General features: G+C 41.6%; 1 protein-coding gene across 4 annotated transcripts in view; it reads left to right on the top strand.

Moving 5' to 3' along the window:
• The first annotated feature begins 13,934 nt into the window (after nucleotides 1–13,934).
• The window catches only part of LOC118385527 (endothelin-converting enzyme 2-like), a 60,120-nt gene continuing 56,725 nt past the window's right edge, over nucleotides 13,935–17,329 (top strand). Inside the window, exon 1 of one of the 4 annotated variants that reach the window (XR_008139540.1) lies at nucleotides 13,935–14,067. The gene's annotated coding sequence lies outside the window, so the exon portion shown is untranslated. The remainder of the gene's footprint in view (nucleotides 14,068–17,329) is intronic. The other 3 variants (XM_035772735.2, XM_035772736.2, XM_035772733.2) reach the window with 3 other exon arrangements.

The raw sequence follows: 17,329 nt of genomic DNA, 5'->3' as shown, positions 1-17,329 counted from the left end.
GGTGGCTCTCAAATATAAAATATATTTTGATTTGTTTAACACTTTTTTGGTTACTACATGATTCCATTTGTGTTAATTCATAGTTTTGATGACTTCACTATTATTATACAATGTAGAAAATATTTTTTTTTAATTAAGAAAAACCCTTGAATGAGTAGGTGCCTAAAACTTTTGACTGGTAGTGTTGGCTTCTATTGGCCTAGTGTTACAGTCACAAATTAATTACAGTCACAAATATTAGGCTAATGAACTGCGGTATTGCTAAAAACCTGGAATTATAAAACTGTCCTTCAATCGACCACATCAATGTTTTACATTATAGAAACTATTTCCCATTTAATAGTGTCCCATTATGGAGTTGTGAAAGGCTACTAAACGCGATTTCTGTCTCTTAAGACGGTCGCCTCGAGACTTCCCTGTCAATCGGGAATGTGAGTATCAAAGAACCGCGGCCCTCTGAAGTGACCAGTCTACGTTAATGACCAATTAGCAAGACTACACCGAGCGCCATGGCGCGCGGAGACAGCCGTCTGGCGGTGGAGAAGTGGAGAGATAGAGCGCAGCAGCCCCCGGATCCATTCCACCCACCGGTCCGAATAACAGCCCGTCATTATCTTATCAATGGGTCGGTTTGTGATTGAGCCGATTAATCCCTAACACAATGTATCACTCACTCAGTCACCCTGCATATTATCCACATGCCACCCACTCCCTCCCCCACCCCTGGCTTGCAAGACGCAGTGGAGGAGATAGGCTAGCCTACTTCACAGCTTTGGTCTTTCAGAAAAGACAGGACCGTTTAGTCTGTTATCCGCCATAAAGGCGAACGATTGACTTGATCCCCTGATCCTTATTGTAACACTGAAAGAAAGACCATGAGGCTGGCAGAAACCCAGCCGAAGCACGAATCCACAGCAGCTCGTCACCGCTCCTGTCTCCAAACCCATCTACACTGCATAGTGCGCATTTGGCCAAGTTCGCTCCCTGCCTGGCAGAAAGTGGGGGTTTTGTAAAGTAACCTAGTACTGTTTGGAAATAGGTGTGTAATATATACCGGTTCTTATTATTTTAAATATATAGTTTTTTAATGAAATGGTATCAGATATTTGACTGCTTTAAATGGATAGATGGCTGTAGGCCTATACATAGGCAGGCAAGGCCACTATAGGCTTGTTCACCACAAGAACATTCTCGAAAACCTCATTCCAAAATCAAGGGCTTTAATATAGAGTTGGTCCCCCCTTTGCTGCTATAACAGTCTCCACTCTTCTGGGAAGGCTTTCCCCTAGATGTTGGAACATTGCTGGGGGAATTGCATCCATTCAGCGTTAGTGAGGTCAGGCACTGCTCTTGAACGATTCGGCCTGGCTCGCAGTCAGCGTTACAATTCATTCCAAAAGTGTTCGATGGGGTTGACGTCAAGGTTCTGTGCAGGCCAGTCAAGTTCTTCCACATCGCCGAAACAGGAAAGGGCCTTCCACAAACTGTTGCCAAAAGTTGGACGCACAGAATCGTCTAGAATGTCATTGTCTGCTGTAGCATTAAGATTTCCCTTCACTGAAACTAAGGGTCATAGTCCGAACCATGAAAAACAGCCCCAGACCATTATTCCTTCTCCACCAAACTTTACAGTTGGCACTAAGCATTGGGACCGGTATATGCTCCTGGCATCCGCCAAACCCAGATTTGTACGTCGGACTGCCAGATGGTGAATCGGGATTTGTCCCTGCTCCAGAGTCAAATAGCGGTGAGCTTTACACCACTCCAGCCGACGCTTGGCATTGCGCATGGTGATCTTAGGCTTGTGTGCGGCTGCTCGGCCATGGAAACCCGATTACATGAAGCTCCTGATGAGCAGTTCTTGTGCTGAAGTTGCTTCCAGAGGCAATTTGGAACTCGGTAGTGAGTGTTGCAACCGAGGACAGATGATTTTTTACGTGCTTCAGCACTCGGCGATCCCGTTCTGTGAGCTTGTGTGGCCTACCAATTCGCTGCTGAGCCGTTGTTGCTCCTAGACGTTTCCACTTACAGTTGACCGCAGCAGCTCTAGCAGGGGAGACAATTTATGAACTGACTTGTTGGAAAGGTTGCATCCTATGAAGGTGCCACATTGAAAGACACTGAGGTCTTTAGTGAAGCCAAATATTTACTAAATAAACTAGAGTACCTTGTCTCCTCTTCATGGATCACTCACACACACAGGCACACACACAAACTATGTGAGCTAATACAGTTGAAGAAACACACACACACACACACACACACACACACACACACACACACACACACACACACACACACACACACACACACACACACACACACACACACACACACACACACACACACACACACACACACACAGAGAATGTTGCAATCAGGGTCTTTGATGGTATCTGTATGGCAGTGGTATGGGAGATGGCCGTTCTGTCTGTTGCAGTACATCTCCCGCCTGTTTAAAACTCCTGTTTAAAACTCCTGTCTCTCTCTTTTCCCTATCTTTCTCCCTCTACCCCCTCTCTTTCTCCCCTACCCCCCCCCCCTCCCTCTTTCTCCCTCTACCCCCCCTCTCTTTCTCCCTCTACCCCCTCTCTCCTCCCTCTACCCCCCCCCTCCCTCTTTCTCCCTCTACCCCCCCCTCTCTTTCTCCCTCTACCCCCCCTCTCCTCCCCTCTCTCTTTCTCCCTCTACCCCCCCCCCTTTCTCCCTCTACCCCCCTCTCTTTCTCCCTCTACCCCCCTCTCTTTCTCCCTCTACCCCCCCCCCCTCCCTCTACCCCCCTCTCTTTCTCCCTTTCTTTCCCTCAACAGGTCGACATCAAAGCACAGCACCCAGCCCACTATCAGTGATCAGGATGAGAGAGGGGAGACAGACAGGTGGGCTGGGCTGATACCCATCCCGCTCTAGAGAGACTGAGGGCCTAGCAGTGAAAGAGAGGGAGAGAGCGAGAGAGAAAGGGATGGAGATATGGAAGGAGAATGTAAACAAAAATATCAGGATCTTTGGAAGTCATAACTGTAATCAATGAGTCTGTGTGTTAGTTCCTCAGTGTCTGTGTGGATGACAGATCACTTGAGGAAATTAAATCCTAGTAAAACGTCTCTGCACTACTACTTCTAATCTTAATGTACTTTATTTTATTTACTTCATTTATTGAATTACTATTTTATTCATACAGTCCTTGTGCAGAGTATGGAGGGAGGCAGGGTGCTTTTGGGAACCACTGCTGTCTGTGCAAGATGGAACTTAAGAATTAGGTCTTATTCTATTGATGGAAGCTCTCGGAACATTCTAATCTACAAAACAAATTATACAATTTTATTCATGACGACGCCCTACTTCCAGAGTCATAAAAATCTTGTATGTGATGATAGCACGTTGCATTGAGTTAGTCTATCCAACACCACTCATAAATACAGTGCTCAGGCATCTTCCTGGTTCTCATAATTGTTTGTTTTTCGCCTGTTTGCCTTGTTTAAAGGCCCATTCCATTAGGACTATGTTAGTTTGGTCACTGATTGGTATTTTGTAGTGTGTGTCTTCAACTGTATTAGCTAGCTCACATATTTTGTTTGCTTTGCCATTACAGTTATTTATGAACCACACTGTTTTGAACTGGGTCAAACCCTACTTCAGTGTGTGTTAGTTTGTGTGTATGTGCCTGTTGGGCTCATAACTAGGCCCTATTGTACCTTCGTGTTAAATTAAACTCCCAATTTGAGATTTACCCCGTTGTCTCCACTTTCGACAAAATTAAATCGACCAACACTCTGCTGTGCGTGTGTGTGTCTGTGTGTCTGTGTGTGTGTGTGTGATCCATGAAGAGGAGACGAGGTCATCCCATCGGGCCCCAGGCCAGGCCAGTCTGTCTGTGGGCTGCCGGTCTCCAGCCGTGCCCCTCTTTGATTGGCTCAATTCACAGCCTTTCAACTCTAATAGCCCTGTTTGCTACTCTGTTATGGACACAAACGTTACCCGCGGCCCCCTCAGGACACATACACGCATGCAGAGGTGCACGCACATACGCACGCACCCACAGCCGTGGACGAAACACACGCATGCACACACACACACACACACACAGACAGAAGTTGCTACTAGTCATTGATCCAGTGGCTGAGTGTGCGTAAAATCACTGAGGAAGCCAAGCCAAGCTAGTTAAAAAGCCATTTCACAACCTATGTTATGATAATTGCATTGTTCGCTCTATAGCCCATTCATTCATATGCCACCGTGATATACAATAAGGCCGTGACAACAAAAAGGCAATAGTCACACAGAGGCGGAATACATTCAACAACACATACATTTGTTTCATCACGAAACCTGTGTTTAGCAGATGTTATTGCGGGTAATGCTTGTGCTTCTAGTTCCTACAGTGCAGCAATATCTAACAAGTAATATCTAACAAGTAATATCTAACAAGTAATATCTAACAAGTAATATCTAACAAGTAATATCTAACAAGTAATATCTAACTAGTAATATCTAACAAGTAATATCTAACAAGTAATATCTAACAAGTAATATCTAACAAGTAATATCTAACAATTTCACAACAAATACCTAATACACACTAATCTAAGTAAAGCAATTAATACTATATAAATATATTGCTCACCCATACATTTAAATATTCTTAATTCCATTCCTTAACTATATTATATATATTATATTATTATTATATTATTATATATTATATTATATATTAACTGTGTGTATTAGGTATTTGTTGTGAAATTGTTAGATATTACTTGTTAGATATTGCTGCACGGTCGGAACTAGAATCACAAGCATTTCGCGACAGCCGCAATAACATCTGCTAAACACATGTATGTGACCAGTAAAATGTTATTTGATTTGAAACCGGAGAACAACATCTGTATGGTGAAGTCCACAAAGCAAAAATGGCATGTAACACACATGACCTGCAGCATGGTCAAGCAAGTTAATGTTTTTGAAAGTTCACTAAAACAACCACTGATTTAAATCCGCATGTCAGCACAAAGACAAGAGGAGCACTACCTCAATTTAAACATTTGAAACACCATTAAATCAACAAGGCTATATATGCTTAGTATAATTCACCGAAAACAAAACAAAGATACCAAAAACATGTGGCTGTCCATGACGTAAGAAGTGCCCATCAAGCCAATCCGACTCGTGGGAGGTGCTTTAGGAAGCACGGGGTGCAATCTCTTCAGATTACCTCAACAAATTGACAACTAGAATGCCAAAGGTATGCGAGGCTGTAATTGCTGCAAATTGAGGATTCTTTGACGAAAGGACACAATTATTATTCCAATTAAAAATCATTATTTATAACCTTGTCAACGTCTTGACTATATTTCCTATTGATTTTTGCAACTCATTTCATGTATGTTTTCATGGAAGACAAGGACAATTCTAAGTGACCCCGAACATTTGAACGGTGGTGTGTGTCAAAATATCTCACATACAGTGGGGCTTTTTATTTCAATATTTCAAAAACCAAACAGACCAATCAGATGAAGAAAGGAAACACTGCTGATATAAACCCTCTGATTGAAGTTTTACATCAGTGACTCTGTCAGTCATGCCCCGTTTGTTAATGTTAGTTTTGTCTCTGATGTAATGATTATTCAACTGTTTGGCTCCTGATGTCCACTCGTGTCCCGCCCCCCGTCTGGCCTTCGACAGTCAGTCAGGCAGTCAGACTTCTTCTCCTTGTCTTAGTGATCCCTATCAGATCCTTCAAAGCCTCTTGGGGCTTTGATGAACTGGTCGTGGAGGATAAGCAGGCACCGTGGCTTCCATGATTGAATGGAGGAGAGGAAGCGAGGAGAATGAGGAGGAGGAGGATGGGGGAGCGAGGAGAATGAGGAATAGGAGGAGGATGGGGGAGCGAGGAGAATGAGGAATAGGAGGAGGATGGGGGAGCGAGGAGAATGAGGAATAGGAGGAGAATGAGGAATAGGAGGAGGATGGGGGAGCGAGGAGAATGAGGAATAGGAGGAGGATGGGGGAGCGAGGAGAATGAGGAATAGGAGGAGGATGGGGGAGCGAGGAGAATGAGGAATAGGAGGAGGATGGGGGAGCGAGGAGAATGAGGAATAGGAGGAGGATGGGGGAGCGAGGAGAATGAGGAATAGGAGGAGGATGGGGGAGCAAGCCTTTGGTTGTGAAATCCCCCCTTACGAAACCATTATTATCTACAGTGGGTAGGCCCCAGTCTTCTTTACCGTATCTGTAGAGGTGAGGCATTGGAGACGTACACTTTCTCTTACATACACACGCGCACAAGTACATGCATACATGAACCCACACACTAGTAGGCATGTGTTTAGTAGGCAACAAAAGGAAAGAATTCTAGGTTTCGCTACAGTATGCCCTGATGAACACGTCCCAAGTCCCATAAACCTCCAGTCACCGCTGCTCCCCTAAGAACAGGAAGGTGTTGTTGCTGTGTTCCCCTCCCTCCCAGTCATTGACTTTTGTTTCACACATGGTGTCACTGGCGTGGGAACAGGTGACGTGTCAATGGGAAGCAGGTGTCGCGGTGGAAAACTGGTGCTCCGTCTCCCGATTCAATTTCAATTTCAATTCAATTTAAGGGCTTTATTGGCATGGGAAACATATGTTAACATTGCAAAAGCAAGTGAAGTATATACTAAACAAAAGTGAAATAAACCATACAAATTAACAGTAAACTCTCTCTCTCTCTCTCTCACAAACACACACGCACACAAGAACACACACACACACACACACACACACACACACATTCTGAGATTAACAAACCCCTTTACATGCTTATCTAAATACATGATTATTTTAAAATGTATTCATGATAACTAGTTTGACAAACAGTCAGAAACGCCTTTAGGAGGGGTATAGCCTAGGGGTCTTTCACTCTGTTCTGTTGAGTTTGTTGTGACAGAGAGGTCTGAGGTGAGGTGTTCATATATATGTGTGTGTGTGTGTGAGAGAGAGGGGGGTGTAACAGAGGTGTGAGCGGTGACACTGCCTTTGAAGTTAAACAGGCTTTTAGAAGTTAATGAGGCTGTTAGGAAGAGGTGCTGGAATGCCTGTGAACACACACACGCACACACTCACAGACACCTCACACACACACACACACACACACACACACACACACACACACACACACACACACACACACACACACACACACACACACACACACACACACACACACACACACACACACACACACACACACACACACACGCACACACACACAGAAACACACACACACAAACAGGTTAAATTTGACAAATTACCCTATGTTTCCGATAAACCTTTAAAATCCCATAGGAAGAGGTGGTGGTTGTGTAAACATTAGACATTATAGATGTTATAGATATTAGGTAGGGTTGCAAAAAGTAAGGAGATTTCAGTTATTTGACCCCTGTGCTAATAGTTTTTTCTCTCTCAAAATAAAAGAATATTCACTTGTATATCAGCCAGTTTTGTATATTGGGTAAATTTGTATCATATTTAGTTTTGGTAGTTCAGCAGTCTAAGAAAGTAGATACTGTATATACACAACTGGTCAAAAGTTTTAGAACACCTACTCATTCAAGGGTTTTTCTTAATTTGTGCTATTTTCTACATTGTAGAATAATAGTGAAGACATCAAAACTATAAAATAACACACATGGAATTATGTAGTAACCAAAAAAGTGTTTAAAAAATCATAATATATTTGAGATTCTTAAAATAGCCAACATTTGCCTAGCCAACATTTCCCTTCCAGCTTTACCTGTAATGCTTTTATAACAGTCTTGAAGGAGTTCCCACATATGCTGAGCATTTGTTGGCTGCTTTTCCTTCACCCCGACTCATAAAAGCATTCCAGGTGAAGCTGGTTGAGAGAATGCCAAGAGTGTGGAAAGCTGTCATCAATGCAAAGGATGGCTACTTTGAAGAATCTCAAATATAAACTACATGATTCCATATGTGTTATATCATAGTTTTGATGTCTTCAATATTATTCTACAATGTAGAAAATAGTAAAAATATAAGAAAAAAACCCTTGAATGAGCAGGTGTGTCCAACGTTTTGACTGGTACTGTATTTTGTTTATTTGTTCACATTTGTACTCAGTTTTTCACAATTCCTGACATTTAAGTACAAATTCCCTGTCTTAGGTCAGTTGGCATCACCACTTTATTTTAAGAATGTGAAATGTCAGAATAATAGTGGAGAGAGTGATTTATTTCAGCATTTATTTATTTCATCACATACCCAGTGGGTCAGAAGTTTACATACACTCAATTAGTTTTTGGTGGCATTGCCTTCAAATTGTTTAACTTGGGTCAAACGTATCGGGTAGCCTTCCATAAACTTCCCAGAATAAGTTGGGCAAATCTTGGCTCATTCCTCCTGACAGAGCTGGTGTAACTGGTCAGGTTTATAGGCCTCCTTGTTCGCGCACGCTTTTCAGTTCTGCCCACAAATTTTCTATAGGTTTGAGGTCAGGGCTTTGTGATGGCCACTCCAGTACCTTGACTTTGTTGTCCTTAAGTCTTTTTGCCACAACTTTGGAAGTATGCTTGGGGTCATTGTCCATTTGGAAAACCAATTTGGGACCAAGCTTTAACTTACTGACTGATGCCTTGATATGTTGCTTCAATATATCCACATAATTCTTCCTCCTCATGATGCCATCTATTTTGTGAAGTGCACCAGTCCCTCCTGCAGCAAAGCACCCCTGCCACCCCCGTGCTTCACGGTTGGGATGGTGTTCTTCGGCTTGCAAGCCTCCCCCCTTTTTCCTCCAAACAGAACAATGGTGATTATGGCCAAACAGTTCTATTTTTGTTTCATCAGACCAGAGGACCTTTCTCCAACAAGTCCTGGATTCCAAAAAGTCTGGATTTTTTACGTGGTTTTGGAGCAGTTGCTTCTTCCTTGCTGAGCGGCCTTTCAGGTTATGTCGATATAGGACAAATTTTACTGTGGATATAGATACTTTTGTACCTGTTTCCTCCAGCATCTTCACAAGTTCCTTTGCTGTTGTTCTGGGATTGATTTGCACTTTTCGCACCAAAGTACATTAATCTCTAGGAGACAGAACGCGTCTCCTTCCTGAGCTGTATGACGGCTGCATGGTCCCATGGTGTTTATACTTGCGTACTATTGTTTGTACAGGTGAACATGATACCTACAGGCATTTGGAAATTGCTCCCAAGGATGAACCAGACTTGTGGAGGTCTCCAATTTTTTTCTGAGGTCTTGGCTGATTTCTTTTGATTTTTCCATGTCAAGCAAAGAGGCACTGAGTTTGAAGGTAGGCCTTGAAATACATCCACAGGTACACCTCCAATTGACTCAAATGATGTCAATTAGCCTATCAGAAGCTTATAAAGCCATGACATATTTTTCTGGAAATTTCCAAGCTGTTTAAAGTTACAGTCAACTTAGTGTATGTAAACTTCTGACCCACTGGAATTGTGATATAGTGAAATAATCTTGTCTGTAAACAATTGTTGGAATAATGACTTGTGTCATGCACAACGTAGATGTCCTAACAGACTTGCCAAAACTATAGTTTGCTAACAATACATTTGTGGAGTGGTTGAAAAATGAGTTTTAATGACTCCAACCTTTGATAAAACTAGGCAGGCTAGCTAACGTTAGCTAGTGTGTAAACTTCCAACTTCAAATGTATATACCGTATCTTATACCATCTATTGCATCTTGCCTATGCAGCTTGGTCATTGCTCATCCATATATTTATTTGTACATATTCTTATTCCATTCCTTTAGATTTGTGTGTATCAGGTAATTGTTGTGGAATTGTTAGATTTTACTGCACTGTCGGAACTAGAAGCACTCGCATTTCGCTGCACTCGCATTAACATCTGCTAACCATGTGAATGTGACCAATAACATTTGATTTGATTTAACCTAAAACATGGCCGAGTTACAGTTTTGACTTGAATCTACTTGAAAATCTATGGCAAGACCTGAAAATGGTTGTCTAGCAATGATCAAGAACCAATTTGACAGAGGTTGAAGAATTTTGAAAAGAATCATGGGAAAATGTGGGGTATTATGTGTAGATGGGTGCTGAAAATAATAGATTTAAGACATTTTGAATTCAGGCTCTAGCACAACAAAATGTGGAAAAAGTCAAGTGGTATGAATACTTTCTGAAGGCCCTGTAAGGTTACATCTCTCCATGTAGGTAGCAGTATTTTGATAAAACTCGGCAGGCTAGCTAATGTTAGCCAGTGTCAGTGATGCAGACTAGCTAGCGTTTTAGCGAACGCTAAATTATATTTATCCTAAATCACAAATGTACCTAATTTTATTGACAAACAGGAAGTCATCTATGGAACCTGGGAGTTTACTTTCTCACATATTAGCATTAGCATTGTTGCGCGCAAAATAATAAGACTTATAGGAGCCATGGTAGCATGCTAGCTACCTCATTACAATTTTAGTTAATTCGTAGCTCATACAAGTTGATTTTGTATCGTTTAAATACTGCTGGTTAAGCAACGTTATCATTTGATAATGCTAGCAGCTATATGCTAGCTAGCTAACATTAGCCTACAAGTAGAATTTGCAGGTTAGTTCGAAGCTCATACAAGTGTCGTCTGCAAAAGTAAATAATGGATGTAGCTACCGTGGTCGCTGACTCATGTCTGAGTCTGACTAATACAGTGAAATATTAGAAACACGCCGTCACCTGCCTGAATCTAAACCAATCTGGAGCTACAGGCAGGAAAGCATGGAATTAGGGTTTCCACTAGTTACCATAACCACAATCAAAATAGGCTATATCATAAAAAAAATAAAGAAAACAAAAATGTGTTTTTTGGTATTAATTTAAGGTAAATATTTGGTACACGGTTAGCAGTGTAGTTAAGGTTAGGTTTAAAATAACATTTTAAGAAAATAAATTGTAGAAATAAGGTGGGCTTTATGACTTTGGTAACTCGTGACGACCTAGAATTAGCTTGATTAGTTTATTGTCCTAATGACACAGACGGCTTCATCAACAACGGTAATGTGTGTTACGCAGATGTGAATTTTTTAAATATAAAATACTCGGTTTGATATAAAATGAAATGGATGACCTACTATCAAGATTACACTACCAACAGTGTCACGTTGTTCGTAATAATGGTCGGATCAAGGCGCAGAGTACATAGAGTTCCACATATTTTATTAGAAAGTGAAACTTAGAAAAACCAAACCAATAAAGAATAAACGTACCGTGACGACAATGTAGCGCTAACAGGCAATTAAACATAAACAATATCCCATAACCCACAGGTGGGAGGGAAAAAAAAATCTACTTAAGTATGATCCCCAATTAGAGACAACAATAACCAGCTGCCTCTAATTGGGGATCATACAAATCACCAACATAGAAATTCAAACCAAGAACCCAACATAGAAAACATAAACTAAAACAACACCCCAGTCACGCCCTGACCTAACTCTACCATAGAAAATAAAAGCTTCTATGGCCAGGACGTGACAAACAGGATATTATAAACTGTAATATCTTATGTTTCACCGAGTCATGGCTGAAAGACGACACGGATAATATAGAGCTGGTGGGATTTTCCATTCACCGGCAGGACAGTGAAGCCACCTCTGGTAAGACGAGGGGCGGGGGTATGTGTCTATTTGTCAATAACAGCTGATGCGCGATGTCTAATTTGAAAGAAGTCTCAAGGTATTGCTCGCCTGAGGTAGAGTACCTTATGATAAGCTGTAGACCACACTATCTACCAAGAGACCAAGAGAGTTCTCATCTATATTATTCTTAGCCATCTTATTTACCACCACAAACCGATGCTGGCACTAAGACCGCTCTCAACCAGCCGTATAAGGCCATAAGCAAACAAGAAAAGTCCCCGAGTGGCCGGGGACTTTAATACAGGCAAACTTAAATCCACGTTACCTAATTTCTACCAGCATGTCACATGTGCAACCAGAGGGAAAAAAACTCTAGACCACCTTTACGCCAGACACAGAGATGCATACGAAGCTCTCTCCGCCCTCCAAATCTGACCATAATTCTATTCTCCTGATTCCTGCTTACAAGCAAAAACTAAATCAGGAAGTACCAGTGACTTGCTCAATACAGAAGTGGTCAGATGACGTGGGTGCTACGCTACAGGACTGTTTTGCTAGCACAGACTGGAATATATTCCGGAATTCATCAAATGGCATTGGCTTCATAAATAAGTGCATCGACGACGTCGTCCTCCCAGTGACCGTACGTACATATCCCAACCAGAACCCATGGATTACCGGTAACATCCGCACCGAGCTAAAGGCTAGAGCTACTGCTTTCAAGGAGCGGAACACTAATCCGGACGCTTATAAGAAATCCCGCTACGCCCCCAGACGAACCATTAAACAAGCAAAGCGTCAATAAAGGATTAAGATTGAATCCTACTACATTGGCTCTGACGCTCGTCGGAAGTGGCAGGGCTTGAAAACTATTACGGATTGCAAAGGGAAAACCATCTGCAAGCTGCCCAGTGACTGGAACCTACCAGATGAGCTAAATGCCTTTTATGCTCACTTTGAGGCAGGCAACACTGCAACATGCATGAGAGCATCAGCTGTTCTGGACAACTGTGTGATAACGCTCTCGGTAGCCAATGTGAGCAAGACCTTTAAACAGGTCAACATTCACAAAGCCGGACTGATTACTAGGATGTGTACTCAAAGCATGTGCGGACCAACTGGCAAGTGTCATCACTGACATTTTCATCCTCTCCCCGATCGAGTCCAGACTGACAAAACGGTTTGATATTGATGTCTCTAAATGGAGAGAGATGTGGCACTTGGCATAACATTTTTACTTGTGTTGTCTTTTTTTTATCATTGAATTGAATGGTATCAGTAAATATGAGGAAGAAACCCAGTGTATTCTGCACCTGGATCAGGGAACTCCTGTTGTATACTAGACACCACACAGGAAGGCATAGCCACGCGAAGTAGGGTTGCTGAGGGTGCTGGAGCACCCCTTGAAAAGTCTGAATAATAAAACAAATTTCATTAAAAATGAAACATTTGTGAGAAAACCTTTTGTCCCCATAAAAGTAATGCACTGGGCCTTTAATAGTCCTGTATTAGCAGACCTATATAGCCCTCTACATGCAATATTTCTGCCACTACCCCTCTTTTACTTATGTAAATTAGATATTTCTGTATTTAATTTTCAATCAATTTGCAAAAAAGTCAAAAAATATATTTTTACTTTGTCATTATGGCATATTGTGTGTAGATGGATGAGGGGGAAAATAAATAAAATCTATTTAGAATTCATGCTTCAACACAACAAAAATGTGGAATAAATCAAGCTGGATGGTTAGCTAGCTAGTTAGCTATGCTATTAGACTGGATCGAGTTTATGGTCATTATTACATACAGGCTTTGTCTCTTGGTGGCTATGTCTAGATATTTTTGACAAATGCAATTCAAATTCAACGGGCATCTCCATTTGTGTGAATGTGTCTGAAGACCGGGGTCAATTCCTTAGTTAAGACCATAGTCAACCGTAGCTAAATGTTTTGCAAGGTAAACCAGATTATTCTCTCTCTGTTTCAATCCACTTGCACTGTGGCATTGGAGAGAAAATATTGCCATATTCAAGCTAATATCCTGTAATTTTGCACATTTTTTCATGGGGCAGAGATATTTTATTGTTGTTGCAGCTTTCAAGCTAATATCCTGCAATTCTACACATTTCCCCACGAGGCAGAGAAAAAACGTTGCATTTATATAAATCAAAGAGTATTGAGTTGATATAAAAAAAAAATGGTGCAGTATTGTGGATACCAATATCCCTATGAGACTCCCAGTCCCATGTTGCTCAGGGCTAAGAACATAAATTGTAGATACGTAATATGACACTCTAAATTTATTCCATGGATCTCTTGGTCAAAATTATTTTAAAGATATGTACCTTTGCAGTACCTCTGACCCCACTTTGAGAACACCCGAATAGGCTTTCGAGAGGTGTGGCGGGTGCACTCAGTAGCAACACTGCACGACCGACAATCGACGGAGCTCTCAAACAAACAGGTATTACATTGAATGAAATTCGCAAAGTAAGGCACTCTTTGATAAACTGTACACCTGCATTTCATGCAACAGCAGTAATGGAGTTGTAGAAATGGACTTGTTTGTACTTGGCGCATGTGGGGAATTGAGAACGGTAGTTTGAAGTGTTCGTTAGAACAGTAGACGTGAGCTCGCAATCGCATCGTGACATACACCGCAGTGTCTCATCAGTAGACTACTGAGTTCAGAGAGGACATTATTCTATGTTTTCGGAAAAATATTCTGTAGTAGTCTGATTAATCAGGCTGTACACAATTCATTGATATAGGCGCCAACCGGAAACCTATGCCTGCAAAAATGGTGCAAGCGTAACTTACAAGTAAGAATTTTAAAATAAAATTACATCTAAGTTTACCGGTTGTCCTCTAGCTGCTTGGTTTAATATGGATTCGCTCTGAAAATGACTTTTTTGACCTGAATGACAAAATATTCAAGAAATGAAGGTGCTCAAAGTTTACCCATTTTTGCACGAGACATTCATGTCAAATCAAATTGTATTTGTCACATGCGCCAAATGCAACAAATGCTTACCTTTCACTTAAAATTAGAAAATAAAAGTAACATACTTAAACAGCAGCAGTAAAATAACAATAGCAGGTTATGTACAGAGTCAATTTGTGGGTTAGTTGAGGTAATATGTAAAAAAAAGAAGGCATTTTTTGTTTAACCTTTAGGCAAGTCAGTTAAGAGCAAATTCTTATTTACAATGACAGCCTAGGAACAGTGGGTGTTAACCTTGTTCCGGGGCAGAACGACAGATTTTTACCTTGTCAGCTCGGGGATTTGATCCAGCAACCTTTTGGTTACTGGCCCAACGCTCTAACCACTAGGCCACTCCTTCAACATGTAGGTAGAGTTAAAGTGACTATGCATAGATAATAAACAGAGAGTAGCAGCATTGTAAAAGAGTCATCTGGGTAGCCCTTTGATTAGCTGTTTGGGAGTCTTATGGGGTAGAAGCTGTTAAGAAGCCTTTTGAACCTAGACTTGCCGCGCGGCAGCAGAGAGAACTAGGGTTACAAGGGTGGCTAGAGTCTGATTTATTTTTAGGGCCTTCCTCTGACACCGCCTGGTATAGAGGTCCTGGATGGCAGGAAGCTTGGCCCCGGTGATGTCCTGGGTCGTACACACTACCGTCTGTAGTGCCTTGCGGTCGGAGGCCGAGCAGTTGCCATTACCAGCAGGCAACCAGTCAGGATGCTCTCGGCGGTGCAGCTGAAGAATCTTTTGAGGATCTGAGGACCCATGCTGAATCTTTTCAGTCTCCTGAGGGGGAATAGGTTTTGTTGTGCCCTCTTCACGACTGTCTTGGTGTGTTCACTTCTAAAATGGACAAATGTGTACAGAAGGTTTTGTAAAAATCGAAAGGGGTGCTGTCAAAAAGTGATTGAATTCAAAATGGATTCAGCCTATGTATCAAACACCAATAATTCCCACAAAGTAACAATATTTCCTCGGAATACAGTTGATCAACCACTAGAAGTTGTGCGGAAGCATAACTTGGAGATTTGCGAGGAGATGCGCAACACTTTCCCGTCAAGTTCAAAATTGACAATTGCCAACCTTTGTGGGAAAACTGATGCACGTAAGGTTTAGTCTTTCTGATAAAGGTTTAGTCTTTCTGATAAAGGTTTAGTCTTTCTGATAAAGGTTTAGTCTTTCTGATAAAGGTTTAGTCTTTCTGATAAAGGTTTAGTCTTTCTGATAAAGGTTTAGTCTTTCTGATAAAGGTTTAGTCTTTCTGATAAAGGTTTAGTCTTTCTGATAAAGGTTTAGTCTTTCTGATAAAGGTTTAGTCTTTCTGATAAAGGTTTAGTCTTTCTGATAAAGGTTTAGTCTTTCTGATAAAGGTTTAGTCTTTCTAATAAAGGTTTAGTCTTTCTAATAAAGGTTTAGTCTTTTTGATAAATGAGGCCCCTGGCGAGGCACAGTATATTATTTCCCAACAGACATTGGGGTTCAATCCCTGCTTCCACCCTTCCTAAGTGCATAACAATATAGGGCTACCTATTTTTTAAATATATTTTTTTACTGTTTATGTTTTTAAAGTAGACTAAATGTATACTTCATAGTAATCTCTTGTGACAGATTGAATGCCAAATCGAGAGCTGGCCAGTGCTAGTGCTATTGGGTTCTTGGTTCTGAAATGAACTTTACAGTGAAATTTGATTCATTAGATAGTCGCTCGGAAAGAGGAATGGAGACTAAATATATATATACACACACACACACACACACACACACACACACACACACACACACACACACACACACACACACACACACACACACACACACACACACACACACACACACACTACCAGTCAAAAGTTTGGACACACCTACTTATTCAAGGGTTTTTCTTTATTTTTACTATTTTAATAGTAGTGAAGATATCATAAATATGAAATAAAAATAAGTGTTAAACAAATCTAAATATATATTTGCGATTCTTCAAAGTAGCCACCCTTTGCCTTGATGACAGATTTACACACTCTTGGCATTCTCTCAACCAGCTTCATGAGGAATGCTTTTCCAACCGTCTTGAAGGAGTTCCCACATATGCTGAGCACTTGTTGGCTGCTTTTCCTTCACTCTGCGGTCCAACTCATCCCCAAACTATCTCAATTGGGTTGAGGTCGGGTGATTGTGGAGGCCAGGTCATCTGATGCGGCACTCCATCACACACCTTCTTGGTAAAATAGCCCTTACACAGCCTGGAGGTGTGTTGGGTCATTGTCCTGTTGAAAAACAAATGATAGTCCCACTAAGCGCAAACCAGATGGGATGGCATATTGGCTGCAGAATGCTGTGGTAGACATGCTTGCTAAGTGTACCTTGTATTCTAAATAAATCACTGACAGTGTCACCAGCAAAGCACCCCCACACCATCACAACTCCACCTCCATGCTTCATGGTGTGAACCACATGCAGAGATCACCTACTCTGCGTCGCAAAGACACGGTGGTTGGAACCAAAAATCTTTCATTTGGAGATTTCCACCGGTCCAATGTCCATTGCTCGTGTTTCTTGGCCTAATCAAGTCTCTTCTTCTTATCGGTGTCCTTTAGTAGTGTTTTCTTTGCAGCAATTTGACCATGAAGGCCTGATTCTGGGGCGGCAGGGTAGCCTAGTGGTTAGAGCGTTGGACTAGTAACCGGAAGGTTGCAAGTTCAAACTCCCGAGCTGACAAGGTACAAATCTGTCGTTATGTCCCTGAACA

The sequence above is a fragment of the Oncorhynchus keta genome, chromosome 6 (genome assembly GCF_023373465.1).
Source record: "Oncorhynchus keta strain PuntledgeMale-10-30-2019 chromosome 6, Oket_V2, whole genome shotgun sequence".
Classification (NCBI taxonomy): domain Eukaryota; kingdom Metazoa; phylum Chordata; class Actinopteri; order Salmoniformes; family Salmonidae; genus Oncorhynchus; species Oncorhynchus keta.
The sequence above is the reverse complement of the archived record's forward strand: the minus strand, read 5'-3'. Positions and strand labels throughout refer to the sequence as shown.